Source organism: Microchirus variegatus (assembly GCF_963457635.1).
Source record: "Microchirus variegatus genome assembly, chromosome: 9".
Lineage (NCBI taxonomy): Eukaryota > Metazoa > Chordata > Actinopteri > Pleuronectiformes > Soleidae > Microchirus > Microchirus variegatus.
This window is the reverse complement of record NC_139810.1, coordinates 22,793,719-22,814,984: the sequence shown is the minus strand read 5'-3', so window position 1 is coordinate 22,814,984 and position 21,266 is coordinate 22,793,719.

Sequence of the window (21,266 nt, the reverse complement as noted above, 5' to 3'; positions counted from 1 at the left end):
ATCAGATGGCTCGCTGGTCACGGCTTATGAAAAGAACACTAATTCAGTTTGTCTCTTCCTCTCTTCTGCCTGCCCTCGCTACTTGCTAAGGGGATGAAGAGGGAGAGAACGGGGAAGTGTGGGGAAATGTTCATATTAAGAACAACTCCGATCGCATATGACACAGTATTTCTGCAGTGCGGTTTAATTGCTTACATTGGTTATGGTAACTGCAGGCTTAAGGGAGTGATCACGGCAATGTTATTCTCACCGACTGCATCTGCGGCCGTGAGACGGCCCCTAGATGCATATCTCTCTGTTGTTTCTGCCCATCACACACTATTCCTCTAGATTATGTCAACATAATTTCTCTGCTCTTTTCCTTTTGTTTCCTGTTTATTTACTTACTCTCCTGCTGCCTATAAATACATCGAGCGAAGGTTCCCGGGCGCACCTCAGTTGGAGCTAAATGAGTGTAAACAGCAATGACAGGGCCCGAGACGGATGAGTGGCATCGCTGAGGGAGGAGGGCAAGAGATGGATGGAGACACAGGCAGAGGAGGTGAGGACAGAAGAAGACGTCCACACACTCCTCTTCATAGAGTCCCCGGTGACAAACGGCAGCCTGAGCTGAAGCCACATGACAAACCGAGCATAACACACCGATATGAACACACAAATTAGTGGCATGTGTGGAAACACATGCACACACACAGGGCAGCGATTTCCATTTCAGACTTCTTCAGATTCTGAAGAGGACAGGATAATGTTGGGGTGTTGCCACGCCCTACACCCACAATCCTATTCTCATCAACGCACCTCATCAATGGAGACCAATCATTAAGACTGATTAGGAGACATCTCAGTGTGAAAGGACCACCGCACAGCCCATTTATCACTGAAGCACACACAGAGCAACACACACAGCAGAATGCACACACAAATAAATGTGTGCACAAACACACACACACACACACACACACACACACACATACACGCAGTGAGAGAGAGAGAGAGAGAGAGAGAGAGAGGCTTCATCCATCACCCCCTGTGGCTGGTCTATCTGAGGCCTCTGTGATTAGTTGTCCTGCCTGCCTGAATTATGATGTTAATAAGTCACCATTAGTTCTTGTGTGTCCACACCCACTTCACACGTGTGAATGAGAGTGCACGCACACACAGACGCACACACACATACACACACCATCCCAAATCATTCGGCTCTATCCTCCATTTGCTCTGGCCGTCGCATTTACAATTGTGATAATTACAAAAAACAATCACCCCCTGTGTGTTGACTGCTTACATTATTTCTTCAATTACAAAAATCTTTGAAAAACTAAATGAAATTGATTGCAGGTATCACATTAAGAGTGAAAGTGAAGGAAAATGATTCATCATAAACCTGAAAACTCACCCAAACTATCCCAAACACCTTTTCCGTTGCAAAGATTTGAGCTTGTCCTGAGGCAAAGCATTCAAACACAACAGTCAAAACAGCTACTATATAGTTAGATGAGCTAGTTTTGAGTATGCTGGTTTACTGCGACACCCAGAGTAACTTTGTTGAGACGTCGCTAGTGATGAAATGACGAGATAAGCCACAATTATTCACGATAAACCTTGTTGACGACTGTTTTTATTCGCCTGCAGCAGTGCAAAGCATTATTGACCATCAAACAACGTGCTCACGACAGCAACCTATTAAATTCCTGTGTAGAGTACAGTGAGTCCAATAATTATAAGAAGGTAATTAGAATAGAGTCATATTCTATACCAGAATTACACACAAAACTGCAACCTACAGCCAAAACAAGTATAACAATGTTCGTCCACATAGTGCTGACACAACTGTGCAAAACAACATGCAAAACAAAGCATTTATATACATGATGGACGTATAGAGACTGCCATAATCAGACATATACAAAGCCAGAATTGTCTTTCTCCAAAATCAAGACTATTGTACGGTGGCAAACGCACCTGCAAACCCAAAAACACCAGCAAATAAGAAAACGCCAGCAAGTAACAAAATACCAGCAAATAGCAAAACACCAACAAGTAACAAAACGCTGGCCACCGTACTATTGAATTGATAACTTTATTCATACAGCTAATGAGAGCAATGCAGCCAAAGTTAAACGGAGGCCAATGTCTGTTCACGACAAACTGTTTAGCAGATTGAAAACACAACCTCCAACAAACAAACAAACAAACAAACACTGCCACTAAAGAAAAATACTGTAACTGACTTTTACTTACAGTTTGTTGTTGTGTACCCATCGGTTGTGTGCCATGTTTTGGCACTAACAGCAGAGGTCCTCCATTTTCAGTTTCCCCTTTCGCCAGTATGACCTTAAATTACAGTAATAGTGTCACGTAAATGCAGAAACGCAATGTAAATACAGTTGTGGAATAAATAATTAAATAATTCGGCTGCATTCCTACAGTTATATACAGTTAGTATGTATCAACGGCAGCCGGTGGAATCGCTTCAAAGTTACTATTATTGCGGTTAGCTTAGTCTGCAGATAATGCTTCATATTATTAGCAGAAGTTTCGAGCAATGCAACACAAATTCACTCCGAAAACCACCGAGGAGACAATGACTTACCACGACACTTGTCTTCAAAGTGTGTTAATTCCCCCGTGGAATTTTGGACTGTGGCACACTTGTTGTGTTTGTTGCTTTATTGATAGCGTTAGCAAATGAGCTAGCTCCAGAACGTGACAAGACTCTTCCTCTTTTCGACTCGACGTCAACCAAACTTGTGGTTGTTGTGATTCAAATCTGTGTGGGTCAGGTGTTGTAAGCCGATGGAGAACGGGATTCTGTCGACCCTCGGTGCCGATGTTTACCCCCCCACCCCCCGGACAGACGCGTGGCTTAAACTGTTCACGTTAGGTTGCAGTGGATGCAGAACGCTTACACCTGCAACGGCGTTTTTCGTCCGCACTTGTTTACATCTTGAAAAATAAACTGTGCCGAATTGGCACTTGTTTGCTGTCCATGATGTTGTGCACTGACAGCTGCTTTTGAATTATTTTGAGAATTAAAAAAAAATTAGAAGTGCAGTGATTCTTGGTCAGGTTTTGTTCTCATGATGAGCATCTCTATTCTCTGGTTGTATGTTTGTATGTTCCTATTTCTTTTTTTACAGACTGGTTTCAGACAGAAAGATCCTCTGTCATCTTTGGTGGTGAATTTAACTTGAATACTCATTTTTGGCTCTGAGACAGATCCAACAGAAAAAGGCCAGAATGACATTTATGGCCATTGGTGGCTTTAAAATATGATGATGATATGGCCTTGGTGCTATAGGGCTGAATATTTGAGCAGGATGGGTCAATAGTGATATGTATCGTTGTTGTTTGATAGCACATCTGAAGATAGCCCCAGAGAAAATCTATAGGTAAGGGCAGACTATTGATCAGCACATATCTTATTAAGTGTTGCGCTGATGACAACTAAATGTGTGTCACTGAAATATAGACAATAATGTTACTCATCTGAGTAAATCAATGAGTAATTCTCTTGTGCCTTTTACAGTTTGGTCAAATTCTTAATTATTTATCTTTAAGATAAGTAGACCCAGTCCACAGAGCACTGTTATACTCTAGGATAGTTTAATTTTGAGATTTCGATACAGGAAAACTGCTTATTTGCACATCAATTCCTTATTGTACACCTGGGATAATCTGACTAAACTCTTTTTGAAAAATGAATGTTTTGGTTTTGTTTTTGTTTTGTTTTTTTTAAAGAAAAACAAAATTGTGTTTCCAGTTTTGACTTGTCCTTAGAGCATCAAACTTTTTCTTTCAGATTCAGATTTTGATTATATGCCTATTTGAGCTGATTGACCGTGATACAATGCAACAACTTATTCATAATCAACACAATGAATTAAATTGAACATATTGCTTTTTCGAGTGAAGATTAATTTTATCTGTTTAGCTTTTTCCAGACCCAGGGGTCATTAGCCACCAAAGTAATTTGGGGGGAAAATATTACAGTCATTACGTTCTAGTGGAGATTGTGAAAAGGCACATAAGGTGATGGCAGGAGGCAAATTAGGTCATAAGGTTGCTATCCTACGCACATACTCACTGTGTTGGACATTATATTTGCAGAATAATTTTGCATAATACTAAAGGTGCATTATGAGCTTGCAAATTATAGTGTCTCTTGAAAACAAAAAGAAGAATCTGGACTGAAATATACACTCACCATTGCACCTTTTGATCAACACCAGCGAAGCATGGCAGCAACCCAATGCATTTAGCCGTGTGGACGTGGTCAAGCCAACCCGCTGAAGTTCAAACCGAGCATCAGAATGGGAAAGAAATATGATTTAAGTGACTTTAAACGTGGCGTGTCTGTTGAGGCCAGATGGACTGGTTTAAGTATTTCAGAAACTGCTGATCTACTAGAATTTTTACACTGAACCATCTGTAGGGTTTAGAGAGAATGGTCTGGAAAAAGAGGAAATATCCAGTGAGTGGCAGTTTCTTTCGTGATGCCAGAGGTCAAAGGAGAACAGCCATAGAGTGCTCCGAAATGACAGAAAGGCAAAAACTCAAATAAGCACTTATTACAACCAAGGTATGCGGAACAATGCATGCACAAGCCATCGAACCTTTTTATGTGTCATGTCTGCCCAACAGAGAGGCAGGTGAGTGTATGAATAGTTTTCTCATCTGATATAAGACAAGCACCTCCACTTTTTTTTTTTTTTTTTTTTTTTCCTGCACCTTGGTTTTTTTTCTCACCTCAACTCGACGGAGCATGCGGATGTTTGGAGTATGAGCAAGGTGTTGAGATTCCGGCGAACCTGTGAAGCCCAAAGGTGAAATGAGCGTGTCACTTTTTTTTTTTCACAATTTCATTATCATGCCTCGATGCGGTGTTGGCAAGCTGACATTGTTATGTTACCAAGACATGTTCACGTATTAAAAAAAAAATAGAGAGAGAGATCGTCGTGTGCTCCACAGTGTGAGGAGACATCCATTATTCAGTTTTTTCACACACACACACAAAAAAATAAAAAAATTCTCTGGCACACAGAATTAGCCAAGGTTAATGTGTGTGCTTCAGCTTTCGAAGGGAAAATGGATAGCACTGTGCGCGGCTGTGTGTGCAGGAGCACGGCGGGCTTGACCATTTTCTCGCCTTCTGTAACTTCATTAAAGAAATATAAAATGGCAGGCCATTAGGGCAAAGGCATTCACCAGCCTCTTATTGAGAGATGCTTTTAGAACAATCTAATCCTCCACAAATTGTATGGCACTCCAACACTGCGCGCACACACACACACACGCACACTAACTAATCTTCTGAATATGACTGAAGATCTGTTAGCTCAGTGAGGGCTGCAGGAGGAGGAGATGGGCGGCACCACATTTGCACCGTGATAAAGTGGCACCTCAAACGTGGCCGTCTGCTCTCCCTGCCTCCTTATTAAACAAAAAGAAAGAGAGTGAGGGATCAGCAGACCAGCACAGACTGTAAACCAGAACACTTTTTTTTTTTTTTTCAACCTCTCTCTCAGTTTTTCCTTCCCTTGCCTCTCTCCTCCAACAGCTTTAACTGTATATTCTGGCCTCTGTCTTCTCCATGCACGCCTTCATTTCTCTCCTCCTCAGTATGAGGTATTATACGAACGAGAGGAAGTCATTCTCTGTGTGTGGTTATTAGTATTGATCTAAACGCAGCGCAACAGCTTTTTTTCCTGCTGATTTCCTCCCATTCGCCCACCCCCCTTCCCCATTTTTTTTTTTTACTTCATATGCTTTAATAGACCCACCACCACCACCACCACCACCGCTGCCCTAGCCCCACCCGTTCATGTCAGCTCTCTCGCCGCTCTACAGTGGGGGTTTTTGTTGTGCTCTCTCTGCCATATCTGACTGATTTACTGGATATTGTGGCTTTAATACTGCCACACACACACTTGTGCACACACAAAGTCACCACAGAAAAAAATACATTTACACTCGAGTGCTGGCCTGAACATTTTATTGACCAATACACACACACACACACACAGACCATGGAAACAAACAATCTATTATTAAGGCCATATCATGAGGTCTTTCTACTGCTGGCTTGCTGATGCAGAGTCTATTGTTTGCAAAAAAAAAAATGCATTTTAAAGATTGACAGATAAAAAAAAAAAATCTGCTGCTTTTATGTACTCCCTGCGGCTACAAACACCAATGCATTTGAATGATCTCGCATATTTGCACAGCGACCACAGTGCAATGTACAACTGTAGTGAAGGTGTGCGAGTGAAAAAAAAAAAAGCTCATGATCGGAGCCCTTTATTATTAATGAAGCATTTAAATAACACAGGTTGACGAGGGTGTATTATTCATGGGATTAATCGCTTCATCATTTCATCACTTCTCAGTCCACACAAATGCAGCGCGCATGCCCACATGCACACAGCTGTGTCAAAATCCAGCACAGATTAGTTTAACAAGATCTGTGTGTTGTGATTGGTCACTGCCTCATTGGATTTCTTCCTTCTACTCCCAGTAAAGAGCTCAGAGGGTTCATTATAGGGTAATTAAACACTTTGGATTTCTATCAATTTCACTAGTGTTAAACTGTTACTCTAACCCTGAAGCTATGGTGTTAATCCTGCCACCAATGCAATATATCCTCAGGCTTCAGCATATTTAGTGCTGTATGCATGTCTGTCCTCTGTGGCCCTGTCTATTAGTTCTGGCAACCATCAGTAATGAAGACACACTACATAGCACCTAATGGCTCGTGGAAGGGATGTAAACAAGGTCAAAATAAGAGAAAAAAGAAAAAAAAAAGAAACGGCACATCATAATGAGGCCAAAATAAAAGAAAACCATCATCGTGGCCAGGCACTAACTTGGCACACAGCAGCAGTGACAAACAAAGTTATTTGTAAAAAAAAGAAAGAAAGAAAAATGGAGCGAGTGGCTTGTTCTGGGGGGAAATCATTTTTTAGAGGTATACGTTGTCTGCAGCTCAACTTGGCCTGGTCTCTGTTGTTGAGAGAACATTGTGACTGTCTAGCCCAAGCTTTTTGTGCCACACAGGAGGACCAGGAGGACACATCGAAAGAACAACTTATAAATAGAGGGCAGCAGCTTCATGGGGGACAACAAACAAGGACAGTCACTCTAACAGGACACACTGACACAGTCGGAACCAGGAGAGAAACCAACAGAGCGTGTACCGCTGTCTTGAGTGGCTCAAACAACTAAGAGAAATGTCCTATTTGAGGTACAATGATAGTTCAATCAATAAATGCCTTATAAACGGTTAACATGTTTATAGTAATCACGACAGCACTAGAGATGTTTGACTGTATGATTTAAAAAAAAAAAAAAAAAAAATTTTAAGTCTTGATTCCCTCAGGTGATTTTTATTTATTCATTTATTTATCGACTGATTGCAGATTTCAATTTCATAACTAGCTCATCTAAAAACCGTAACATCTCAGTGAACCCACCAGCAGTTCTTTCATTTTAAATATAAAAGCGTGATTTAGCGAGATGAAAGTCACTAAGCGTCAAGTCCTTCTGCAGCTCATTCAGTGCTGCAGGTGTATAATTTGAAAAAGCCCTTTTTTTTCCCCCCAGGTTTCTGTGCGGACTCTTGAAAGCAAAAGACTCATTGAGCTCAAAGAAGGGACACAAAGATACAGGATACAATAGACGCAGAGGAGAAGAGCGAAATTATTATTATAGGCATAATTGTGGTGATGAATGAAGTAGAATAAAGTTTTTATTTTCATTTTTTATTTTTTTTAATTGTACAACCCAGTTTCTTGCCTCAAGGCTTTTTACAGTCTGCACAGTATATGACACTCACAATTGAAGTGAAAATGTAGAGTGCGTGGAGCTGACGGTCCCTCTAAATCAAAATGCCTTCATCAGAACGACCTGGTCAAAGCACATTTTCTGATCAATACCACTGAAAACCAAGTGGAAGGAGAAGAGCCGAGGCCTGTTAACATTCAGAACATTCAGTTCTCACATGAGGAGATGTGGGAGTCAAGTATTGCTTTGCATTTATGCTCTATATATTATATATTGTACGTACTACTAACAGCTGCACAAGACATGCAAAAGATAATTACCAATGTGGGAGCCAGGATTGCGTTAATTTAGTTAAGGGTTAGTTTAAATGATTAATGCAGGATTATTTGTAATTTGTGCACAGTTGAAGTAGTTAACTGTTGGCCTGAAGCCATATTCTTGCTTTGTGGACATTTGATGTTATGAAAACTTCAAGGGGCCATCCACACAGCAACGGGTTTAGGCGAATATGCATACTTTTTTTTTGCTCAGGGGGGCGTTCTGTCCACACAGAGGTGGTAGCGGTATTAGCGGAAGCAGTACTTTTTTTTGAAAACGCCTCGAGGCTTCGAGTTTCTGTGTACAGTGAATACCATACTGGGAAAATGATGATGTCATATTCTCCCAGCTCTCTCTCTACTGCCATTCATTGTCTTGTGTTTGGAGATTGTTTGACAGTGTTACCAACTACTGTCAACGAGAAAATCTCTGTGTGGGCCCACAGTATATACAGTTGGATCTCACTCGTGCGGCAGAATTGTGCATTCTCATTAAGTACTTAGGTTTATTACAGAAAGTCGCTAGATTTGTTGCTAGTAGTAAAAAAAAAGTCACTGGGGATCTGCAAAGTTGTTAAGTATGCACACGGAAAAGGCACAAACCGTAAACTTAAAGGTGCCATATGTAAGAATGTGGCCAAAAACGGTCACTACATTAAAATTCAAAATACCAAGGTCTTTTAGGTTTCGTTTCCTGACGTAACTGGCAACCCGTGGTTGCTCGGCAGCTGAGACTCTACTGACTGCAATGACTGTTAGATGGCGGTAGGTGGCGCCACATGCCAAAACATGATTTCAAAACATAAACATGATTTGCAGTCTGCAAAAAAAATTTTTTTAATGCAAATATGTTGGATGTACTGTTGTTGTTGGTGAGTTCAGTTTGTTATATGAACATTATTACTGAGTCTCTGTGACATATTAGGAGGATTTTATGGCCAGTTGATTTAGATTTATTACATAATGCACCTATAACAAAAACACAGAGAAATAAAACAGAATTAAAACATTAACTCAAAATGTACATGTAGACAATTGTAATTAAACACTAGACAGGCTTATATATAATTAAATGTGGAATTTTGTAATTTCAGAATAAGTGTAGGGCTGCAGGACATCAACTGGCGCGCCGCGAGTTTGACACCCCTGCACTACAGCATTTTAAGTCTTTTTTTTGTTTTGGACGGGAGTTCAGTGTGGGCGGAGATATTTTGTGAAATGATGCTATCTTTATGGGGAACCTTTTGAAAATGACAAAGAAAAAGATTGTTTCCGTCTGGACGTGACCTAGTTTTTTCGATAAAGGGTAGCGTGGTGTCCGTTAGAAGCTGTGTGTAAGTTTGGTGCAAAAAAAGGTGTTTTGATTCGTTGTGTTACAGTTAAATCTATAAATCGTCATTCACAACCTGGAAAATCAAGGGAATATTTCCATGTGTTGTTGATCTGAGAGAGAAGCTTGGATTCATGTGGATGGAAAGGTAACCTGGATGTACGGAAAGAGAAAATAAATGTGCTGACCATTTACATGACTCTTCCTTTCCTTGGTGACTGAGGAAATGAAACAGCACCTATGAGTCAAGCCCATAGGAAGCTGCCTACAGCTGACTTTGGAATTTAGTTTACGTTTGCCACTATATAAAATACATGCATGCATTCTGCTTGTATGGTTCACTAATATCATACAGAGAAACATCGCCACTTAATGCATAATTCATTTTTTGCAGCCAGAGACAAACTGTACCTTGACTGATGACAAACCTTCATACGAGCGTCTCGTGTTTGTGGCAGCCTACCATATTATCTGTGTCTCATTTGTACATGTTCTCGCTCTCACCATCTCCCCCCTCTCTGTTATGGATATTCAGTTGCAGGTTAATCTGCTCTGGATATTAATTACCGTCTCCATTAACATTTAATAAATACTTCCCAGGTGGGCTTACTGCTGAGTGAACTGAGAGCCTTATCAAATATTAGGCCTTTAATTGGCCTTTCACTCCAATGAATGGCTTTTTAATTAGCTTGCAGTTATCATCCCTCCTCCAACCACAGGGCCAGGATGATCAGCAAGTGCAGATGTGCCATAGTTTTGCTGAGTGGGGGCATCTTAATGACCTGAGGTAGGCCACTCGTTGAATACTCTATTCCTGTGGCCAAGGGAGGAATGGAGCAATCTGCGGGTTGCAGGCCGCAGCCAGACAGTAAGTGATTGTCTGGTAATAGAATGGAGATCTGTGGGAATGGAAAGGTTACAGTTTTTCAATAAGAAAGCGATATGGGTGGTTGTGGATGCATTTAATGTGCCTGTGTGCACGCGCACACGCACACGCACATAGCATTTGCACACAGGCATTTACATTAACATCAAATTGACCACTTAAAGAATACAGTCCAAAACGTTCAAGTCCATAAATCATGTGCCCACATGTACATTAAACTAGTTTGTGCTTAATCCTGCGCCATTAGAACATTGTGTTTGTGAAAAATAGATTTTACACGGAACAATTACTGCAGGAAAATGTGTTATACGTGTGTGTGTGTGTGTGTGTGTGTGTGTGTGTGTGTGTGTGTGTGTGTGTGTGTGTGTGTGTGTGTGTGTGTGTGTGTGTGTGTGTGACACACAAGTGACACCTGACGTTTGTGACAAATGGAATTTGAGTTTGACTTTTTGCACCGATTCTCCTGGATTCACCAAGCAGCATGCTAAGCTAAACAGGAAGTGCAACTTTTGACTCTGACGTAGCGCAGCGGTGTAGTGAGGCAGCATTAGTATAGCAGGAAATGTGTGAGGGTGGAGTCTAAGTTAAATGGGCCGCTTTGCTGAGAGAATTGCTGCAGTTGTGATTAATAGCAGACTGTCAGCTGTTCACACAGCTGGGCTGTATATAACTATAGTGTCTTGTATGAACTAACACAAGGGTTCATTTTTCTTTGAGTTGATATGATGGGAAGCAGGGGGCACAAACCTGAACAGATATCCTGCAGTCCAGTCCACCTGACCTGCATGTATCTGCAGCGTGGGGGAGAACAGACAAAATCCACTGAGCAAATAACTGAGCTACTATGTTTCCCCTCATTAAATTTCATCATTCAAATAGTAATCCTTCAAGTATGTAGACTTTGCTCACTATGAAGTTGGTGCGGGTAATGTCACCAAGGTAATAGGAGGTAGATTCATTCCCAATAAGATCATTTGCTCTCTCATCATCCTCCTCTTCCTCACATTTTAGATTAAGATGGAGTGAGAGATAAGGTTAGTGACTCTAATGATTATTATTTTATTTATTTAGTTACGTTATTTGTTTATTTTTCTACTAGTGCCAGGCCATTGACAGCGTTACTAGCGCTACCGGTGTTAGCGCATAACGCCTTTCCATGACGACTGACCAGAAAAAGACACGCATGACGCCTAAAGTAATGCTTAAAGGGATAGTTTGGAATTTTGGACATAAGACCTGTTTTCCAACTCGGCCGGTGTGATGGAGACGTCTGGAGACATTTTCAAGAAATTTCATTCAGTTCTTCTAGTTGCAGAGTACGCTGATGCTATGGCTAGCGCAAGTCAATGATACAAATTACCCGAGGCAAATCGATTGTAACGGCAGACTATCGATGTACATATCTGTGTTATCTGTGCCTTGAGTTTGACACATGTACTTTAGAGACTAATTTTAACAATGCATTCTGGTCAAAATTACTCAGCTCCACTCCGATCACATACCCTGGTATATACAGTAGAACAGCATTTCCAGAGGCATCTCACCAAGTACCACTGATGGTACATGTTTGAGAGCCATGGATTGAGAGTCAATTTCTGAAGAAAATTCAACACAAAATTTTGTCAAAATGCTGCAAAAGGGTATAAACAGTCAGACTGTTTTACAGTATATGGAGATAAAGGTAAATCAAAGCATCCTACATCATTTACACACACACACACACACAAAAATCACACAGCACTTCACACCGCAATCAATCTTTTTTTTCTGAAGCTCTCAAGTGAAGCATTTTTTTTCCCCTCCACTTGAAGCAGTAAGGAGACTTCCTCCCCCCCGGTGGGGATGCAAGGTGTGATGCAAGGCTGAATCACTGCCACAGCCACACTGCCACCAATTATTATTATTACACATATACACACACAACCAGACGACAAACACGCACACATCACATCACTAGTGGAGAGACGCAGCGTGAGAGAGTGACGGCTGTCACTGACACTTAAAATCACACAGACGCCATCTCTAATCTTTGGATGTTTTGCAGGAACACTTTCGCACATCTACACCCTCACAGACAGATCAGCTAAAGTCCCCTCCTGCTTTAATTAGCATACGCGAAGCATAATGATGTTAACAAAAAAAAAGTGAGAGAGAGAGAGAAAAAACCAGGGGGGAGGACACAACACACACACACACACACACACACACACACACACACACACACACACACACACACATTCTTGTACTTGCTGCATACTGAGGACCAGCATTTCCACTTTATAAATCAACACAATTACAAATATCTACTTCATGAATGACATCTACAAAGAACTACTGGTTGCAGTACCATAAAATGTCTGCAGGTGGAGCCCCAGAGCAAAAAGGGCTGGAAAACTTTTTCGATTTTATTTTATTTTTCAAATTTTTGGTCCTACATTTTACAAAAACGTAATTCTATACTATGTCGAAAATGTACCCAAAATTTTTGGTCCAAAATTTGAAAAAAAAAATTTGGTTCAAAATTTAAAAAAAAAAAATTTGGTCCAAAATTTGAAAAAAAAAAATATGGTCCAAAATTTGAAAAAAAATATTTGGTCCAAATTTGAAAAAAAAAATTTGGTCCAAAATTTGAAAAAAAAAATTTGGTCCAAAATTTAATAAAAAAAAAATTTGGTCCAAAATAATAAAAAAAAAAATTTGGTCCAAAATGAAAAAAAAAAAATATGGTCCAAAATTTGAAAAAAAAAATATGGTCCAATATTTGAGAAAAAGTCGTCCAAAATTAAAAAATTTTGTCGAATTGAGTATAGCATGTTATAGCAACCTAAGGAAGTGATTTCAATAAAAACAAAGTGAGGACCGGCCAAAATGTCCTCACTCCGTAAAAATTACCTCACTTTGTTGGTTTAAAACCCTCACTGGTCCTCAGTATGCTGCAAGTACAAGAAAACACACACACACACACACACACACACACACACACACACACACACACACACACACACACACACACACACACACACACCAGCACAACTTCTTTAACCAAGCGAGGATTTGCTGCTTTAGCACCACTAATGGGATCATTTGGTTGCATTATCTGGAACAGAATTGAGTGTATCCACTTTATACCCTGTAGGTTTAAACCCATACAGTGTTGCCATTATATTTCTATAAAGCCACAAGGACCCTAAATACACCGGCAGATGTTACTTGATGTTCAGGCAAATATCACAGTTGGTGAAATAAAGTCCACAGTCACTCTGGTTCTTAAGCAGATGACACTGACTTTTAAAACAGTGCAGAACAAACCCCAGAGAAAGAAAGAGAGAGGGAGAGAGACAGAGGAGGAGGCTGGGTCCATTTTTGCCGATGGGTTTCTTTTGGGAGCTCAGGAAACGTATCTCACATCTTTTGCCCAAGGGATCACGTCTTGTGTAAAAAAAAAAAAAAAAAAAAAAAAAACAGTTTGGATGAGGGGAGGTTTGAGCTTTAGGGCTGAATATATAATAAAATATGCAGGCTGGAACTCTTGAATGGTAAGAGCTCCCTCTAGAGGTCGAATTGTACCGCATCAGTTGTTGCTGTTTCCTCCCTCCTTGATTCACTTAGTTCCTTTTGTATCTGTCATAATGATGGAGATTTCCCCTGGTCCGGGAATTTGTCTCGATGAATCTTGTAAACAGTGTCTCACCACAGCAACAGGAGTGATGACTTCATTTCATTACAGCGGGCATGAAATGCTGACATCACCTGACACCTGCGTCTCTCGGGGGTCCAGTGACATGATGATCTCACACGATAAGAGCATCGTTTTTAATTTTGCAATGACCCCCTTTTTTGGCTCTTCACCTTAACTTTTGTCCTCCATTCATTCACAGCCTCTGTGTCTCCTCCTCCCTTCTCTTCACTCCCTGCGTGGTTTTTAATGAAATCTGAGGAAGATGTCTTCTCTGTCAGTCAAGCTCACTTTTCTTTTTCCATTCCTTAGACTTAAAGGAAGGACGGGGGAAATGTGCTGCTTTTCATTAGCCACTCTACGCAGGGGTGCTGAGGAGCACACAGACAAATAGGTACACACATCAATTATTAAACGCATCTATCAGCGTTAATGGACGTCGTCAGTTACATTACACTCTCGGCCTATACACTTCCTCCTCAAACTTCTTCTTCCCATGAAGAACAACACCATATATGCTGTATATTAAAATATTATTGCAGTCATATGACATGCTGAAAGATCATGCCTTTATACCAAATCATCCTTCTTTACTGTGCTGAGCTAAACCACGCTGAAATCTCTTTTTCTACTTCACGCACTTGTGATTCTCTGGCAATCCAGCGTGGCTGTTGAACCTGCAGCTTCCCACCTACTGCATGTGTTCACTCGGCTGAGAACAGAGGAACAGTGGTCCCTTCCTTTGTCCTCCCTATGTTTCCCCGTCTCACTTCTGCTGCCCTGCTCCTGTGCTCTTCCCTCCCTCACTCTGGTCTTTCATATATAATGCATGTTAGACAAACAGACATGTCAGAGCCACTCAGACGCATGGAGAGTCCACCCTATGGGTGAGTGGGAGGGGGGGGGGGTGAGATCAGGTCCCGCAGGCCCCCGGTGTGCAGCTCGGCCCCAGCTGAGCGACAGTCATATGCATCAGACAAACAAACTGAGCCTTCAACGGGGAAAAATCAATGTTGCTCCTGCACCAGAGTCTATTAGTTCAAAATCATTTTCTCACATAAACTCGGAGAGAGAAGAAATAACGAATGATTAAATCCAGAAGAAGGTGGGAACACAGCTTTATGGATGCCAACAAAACTCCACCGTCAATCAAACAAAGCACACTGGTTCTGAGAAAGGAGTTGCTGTTTTTTTTTTGCCAAGTGGACCCATGCTAAAAAAAAGTGAAAATGCTGCTTCGTCAAGAATTTTCCTTTTTAAGTTTATTTTGGGGCTTTACGTACCGCAAGTATTCACCCATCCAAGTGCATTGTTAAAATGCAAACAAAGCCCTGCTTGATTCTTCGGTTTCCTGTGGTTCAGAGAGAGCTTGAAACTGTCACAGCGAGTCATTTTCCTTTTCATTTCCCTTTTATTTTACGTGTCAAATCTAACTCCTCTGTTCACACGTGAAGAGAATATGCTGCTCCTTTGTCTGTCTCTCTCTTTCTCTCACACACACACACACACACACACACACACACACACACACACACACACACACACCCCACACACACACACACACTCTTGTACTTGCTGCATACTGAGGACTGGGTTGCTGACAAAGTGAGGACCAGCATTTCCACTTTATAAATCAACACAATTACAAATATCTACTTCATGAATGACAAAGAACTACTGGTTGCAGTACCATAAAATGTTTTTTTTGGTCCAAAATTTGACATAAACATCATAATATACTATATAATAATAATAATGCGTTATGTCGTCCAAAATTTGAAAAAAAAATTTGACCCAAATCTTTTGGTCCAAAATTTGAAAAACCGTCATACTATACTATGTCGACCAAAATCCAAAAATTTGACAAAAAAAAGTCATACTATGCTGTCATCCAAAAATGAAAAAAAAAAATTGAAAAAAAAAATGTTGGTCCAAAATTTGACAAAAAAGTCATACTAAACTATGTCATCCAAAATAAAAAAAAATGTGAAAAACTTTTTTGAAAAAAAAATGTGAAAAACTTTTTTGAAAAAAAAATTTGAAAAACTTTTTTGAAAAAAAAATTTTAAAAACTTTTTTGATTTTTTTTTTTAAAAACTTGAATTTTTTTTGAAAAACGTGAAAAAAAAATTTGAAAAACTTTTTTGAAATTTTTTTTTTGAAAAATTTTGGTCCAAAATTTGAGAAAAAGTCATACACACACACACACACACACACACACACGCTGGCATTACATTCTTTGTGTGGGCACTGATTCCCTAGCCCCTCTTCCTAACCTTAACCATCACAACTAAATGCCTAACCCTGACCTTTAACCTAACCCATAAGCCAAACCCTATACCTAAAAGCCAAGTCTTTAAATCCTTAAAAAGCTCTTAAAAGTCATGAGCACCTGCCAAAATGTCCTCACACAGATAGGTTTGCATGAAAATTGGTCCTCACAGCCTATAGAGACATGTACACACTCAGTATCCCAATGTTCCAGGTACAGTTATATGTGGAGCCACTGCCACATATAAACCTGTGTTATTGCCCATCGGAACAGTGAAGCGGTCTGATCCTCATCCACCTCCACCACTACCACAGAACAAATGGAATATATCACTTGACAGAGAGTGTGATGTGGCCTGAAAAGCTTAGCCATGTGAGTGGGATCGTGCCCCCATCGAGTAAGTTCCCTTTCCGCACGCTCGCCAAATATGCTCCACTTGTGTGATATAATGCAAAATGACTAAGTGCACACTTTACAGTCACATTACATTTGGACTTGAAAACCCACAGACTTTCAGCGTGTGTATAATTAGGAATGCACTCAGTTCTGTTGCACATGTTGCAGTCACAATAACGATATTCTACTCTATTCTATTCTATTTCCTTGTCTGGGGAGGTCAGTGCTCCTCAGGTTTGTAAAAGACTACTCACAGTGTATATCCCCCAGATCAAATATCATATAATGCAAATTTATGGCATAATAAAGTCATTAGAAGTACATAAAGGTGGATGAATTGTGCCTGCAGAGCAATAGGAATGAATGATGGTTCTCTTTCCATCCAACATACAGGGAAAGTGAAAAACGGGATTTATTCGGACAGCTAATGCACACAGTGACTCAGAGTATATATGCTGGGTGTGCAGATGAAATGGACTCGTGAGGCTTTTCCCCTTCCACAGAACGCAAAATGTCTGTCCAGGAATAAGATATTGATTTGTCATTTCCCAGAGCTGGAGCTGAGTGTACAGCAGGGCCGAGCAGACATGTGAGCAGAGGTTGTGGATAATTGTTGTTGTCCAGCAACAGTTGGAGGGCCTTTCTCTGAAATGATCCTCTCCGCATCGCCCGCACTGTTAAGTCGTGCATCACTCACGTCACCTTGCACGTTCCCATCAATGCATGGTCAAACGCGGCCAGACTTTACAGCAACACATCCTGCCGCGTTAACAGTTAGGTCTGAACTTCCTGTTCAGGAGAAACAAAACAGGCAGAGAGGTCACAGTACATAAAGTTATGCACACGATACAAACTAAACAGTTCTTTTTGATTAAATGTAATGGATCAAATTAAATGTGTATAAACTATGGCACAACTCAGCATCTTAAGAGTCGAGAAATAAACTATAATCATCTTTTTGTGTACTGTACAAATTGTTGTTGCCTGATTTATGAACTTGTAAATTGTGTGAAACACAGTTTATTGCACCTTAAAATATACAGGTGCAAATATATCGACCGGAGCAAAGATCACATGCAGTCAAGGCTGAACTAAAGATATATTTAACAGTAAAAATAATGGAATTATTTCTTAACGTGTCTTCATTAAGCTTTACCGCGCTTTTAAAATTAATGACGCTATCCATCGCGATGCAATAAAAATGAAATAAAATAAACCGGCCACATTTCAGAGGTGTATTTACAACTGTTTAAACTCAGCTCCAGAAACTGACACACGTTCTCCAAACTCCAAACTGAGCAGACTGTCATATATATTTAATTCATATATATATATATGTATGTACATACATATATACATATACATATATATATATATATATATGTACATACATATATATATATATGTATGTACATATATATATGTATATGTATATACATATATATATGTATATGTATATACATATATATATATGTGTATATATGTATACATATATATATATGTGTATATATGTATACATATATATATATATGTATACATATATATATACACATATAAATGTTTTTGAAATGTTTTTCACTTTTAGTTTCCATTATTTTGTTATTTTTCGTTAAAGGTGCCATATGTAAGAATGTGGCCAAAAACGGTAACTACATTCAAATTCAAAACACCGAGGTCTTTTAGGTTTCGTTTTCTGACTTAACTGGCAACCCGTGGTTGCTCGGCAGCTGAGACTCTACTGACTGCAATGATTGATAGACGGCGGTAGGTGGCGCCACATGCCAAAACATGATTTCAAAACATAAACATGATTTGCAGTCTGCAAAAAAAAATTTTTTAATGCAAATATTTTGTCTGTACTGTTGTTGTTGGTGAGTTCAGTTTGTTATATGAACATTATTCCTGAGTCTCTGTGACATATTAGGAAGATTTTAGGGCCAGTTGTTTTAGATTTATTACATAATGCACCTTTAACTATAACAACCTTGCCAGTGAAACGACAGCTAGGAAGCGACAGTGCACTGCACAACATGCTTGAGAAGAGATGAAAGCCGGAAGTATAAGATGAAGGTAGCATGTTACAGAGTCGTCTCTATTAACAGCACATACTCCCATAGAAATAGATGAGATGGATAGAATTCTCTGTCACATGAAACAAATACATCATGGAAGCCTTAGCCATCCATGGCAATCTTCTGCAGATATTAGACATCATTTATTTTGTCTGTGAGTGATCTCTTATCTCTCTGACCATGACGCTGCTGGTGGTCATGAAGTGTCAGTGTTTATTTAATGTCCTCCTACAACACCATGCAGCTACCTTAGTGAAGTAGAAATGTACGTCTTGTTAGAAACGTGGTGGAAAGGTCCTCTTGTTCCACTCCCTCTGAGGACGAGCAGCAAACAAACGTCAACATAGTTCAACGTAGCAGAAACAGCATGATGAAAAGTCCCCTGCAACACTTTTCTTATCTTCTTTGCAGGTGCAAAGTAACTGCGTATAGTTGCAGGGTCAATGCTTTTTTCTTTTTTTTAAATTAGAACTAGTAATTTTCGCAGTCGAATTTGACCTCTGCATGTAACACACACCTAAGTGAAGACAAGTCAGTGGGCTGCAATTATATGAGCATGGGGGATTAGATGCTTTGCTCAGCATAAGTGTTCACGGGATTCCGATTACAAGTTCAATTCCCGCCAAAGAGAGGGCTCGTCCGGAACTTGAAGCCGGGACTTCTCGCACCCGAAGCGAGAATCATACCCCTAGACCGAAGAGCCACGGCCTACATGATTTTATGGTGGTATAAAGACGGATCGCTGGATTCAAAGACCAGAGTGTATAACCATGGTCCATCCATCCATCTTTTTTTTTTTTTTTTTTTTAAATTAGGGCATTTAGAAGCTGTTTTGTTTCAACCTAACAAAGCACACCACTGAGTGTTTGGGATCCACATTCACAACAATGACATCTTAATTGCAACAAAAAGAGATCATATGAAGGTCACGACCTTCACTGTTATGTGAGTCAAAAGGAACTTCATTGTTCTACTTTAGAAGGTTAGGGTACAAATAAGATGTTGCACCACTCCATGAGTCAGAGCACTGGTAGTACAATACTTCCACCTAGTGGTTATAATCGGTCATGCACATGTTATACACCCCCCCAGCCATCATGTGACTCCATCTTGTCAGTGATTAATATAAACTACAGATGAAATAATGGGTATTGTGGCTTATTGATTATTGTGATCTCAAATCAAGAGGACAGTTGTAATGTTTTTTTAAAACAAAATACAGGTGACCTAACATCAGAGAGAGACAGTGGTCACCACCAGATGTTAACAACCACTATCACATGTTGAGGACAAAACATTGCTCATTGCAGAAGCCTTTGTGTGTGTACTTTGTATTTATATCTTTGTGAGGTCCAAAAAACATACAAACCTATTTTTGAGAATACATGTTGACCTTTGTGGAGGACATTTACAGGGTTTTTCAGGGTTAAAACCTGGTTTAAGGGTTTGGGTTAGACTTAGTTTTAGGTAAGGGTAAAGGGTTAAGGCTTAAGGGTTTGGCACTTTGTTGGGATGATTAAGGTTAGGGTAAGGGTCCAGGGCACACTTGGCACCAAAAGGCCCAGTATGAGTTACCTCAAGTTGACTCTCGCTCAGCTCAAGTGACGGATCGACGTTGTTGTATTAGCAGTCTTGATGACAGAATCAGAGCTAAGATATTGATTTGGAATGTTGTGTTTTTAACCAAATGTCAACATCTAAATGTTTTTGTTCAAAATCTGATATGGTGAGATGTATGTGTATATGTATATATATATATATATATATATATATATATATATATATATATATATATATATATACCTTCACATTAAACATGAAAATCAGTCTATTTTGAAGGAACACGTGGGACAGGAAATGTATCAGTGAGGTTACATTAATGATATAATCCAAAATTACTTGATTATTGAATATTTATGAAGGTAGAAGGCAACAAAACAAAGCAGAACTATGACAGACGATGTCATCTGATACACTGAGTCATTGTTTTGTTATTAAAGTTGCTGTCATGCTTATTGTGTGTGTTACATGAGGGTGCGGAGTGGGGATGTTTAAGGGGTTTGTTTCTTTAAATGTAAAGCACTTTGTGCTACATGTTTATATGCATGAAAGGGGCTATACAAAAGTTAATTTGAATCTATCTATCTATCTATCTATCTATCTATCTATCTATCTATCTATCTATCTATCTATCTATCTATCTATCTATCTATCTATCTATCTATCTATCTATCTATCTATCTATCTATCTATCTATCTATCTATCTATCTATCTATCTATCTATCTATCTATCTATCTTTCTTTCTTTATTGCAATGTGCAGTCAGTCCCACCAGATGTCACTCAATCCTTACAGTAGGATAGATGACTGCGTCTATGGATGTAGATTTGTGTCTTTATTATTCAATCAAAATATATATTTTCAATTTTTTTAAAAAAACTTTCAAATCAAAGAAAAAAAGTTGAATACAACAAAATATTTGAGACTCAAATAATTGCATTTGAACACTATTTTTCGTTGATTGATTTGATTTT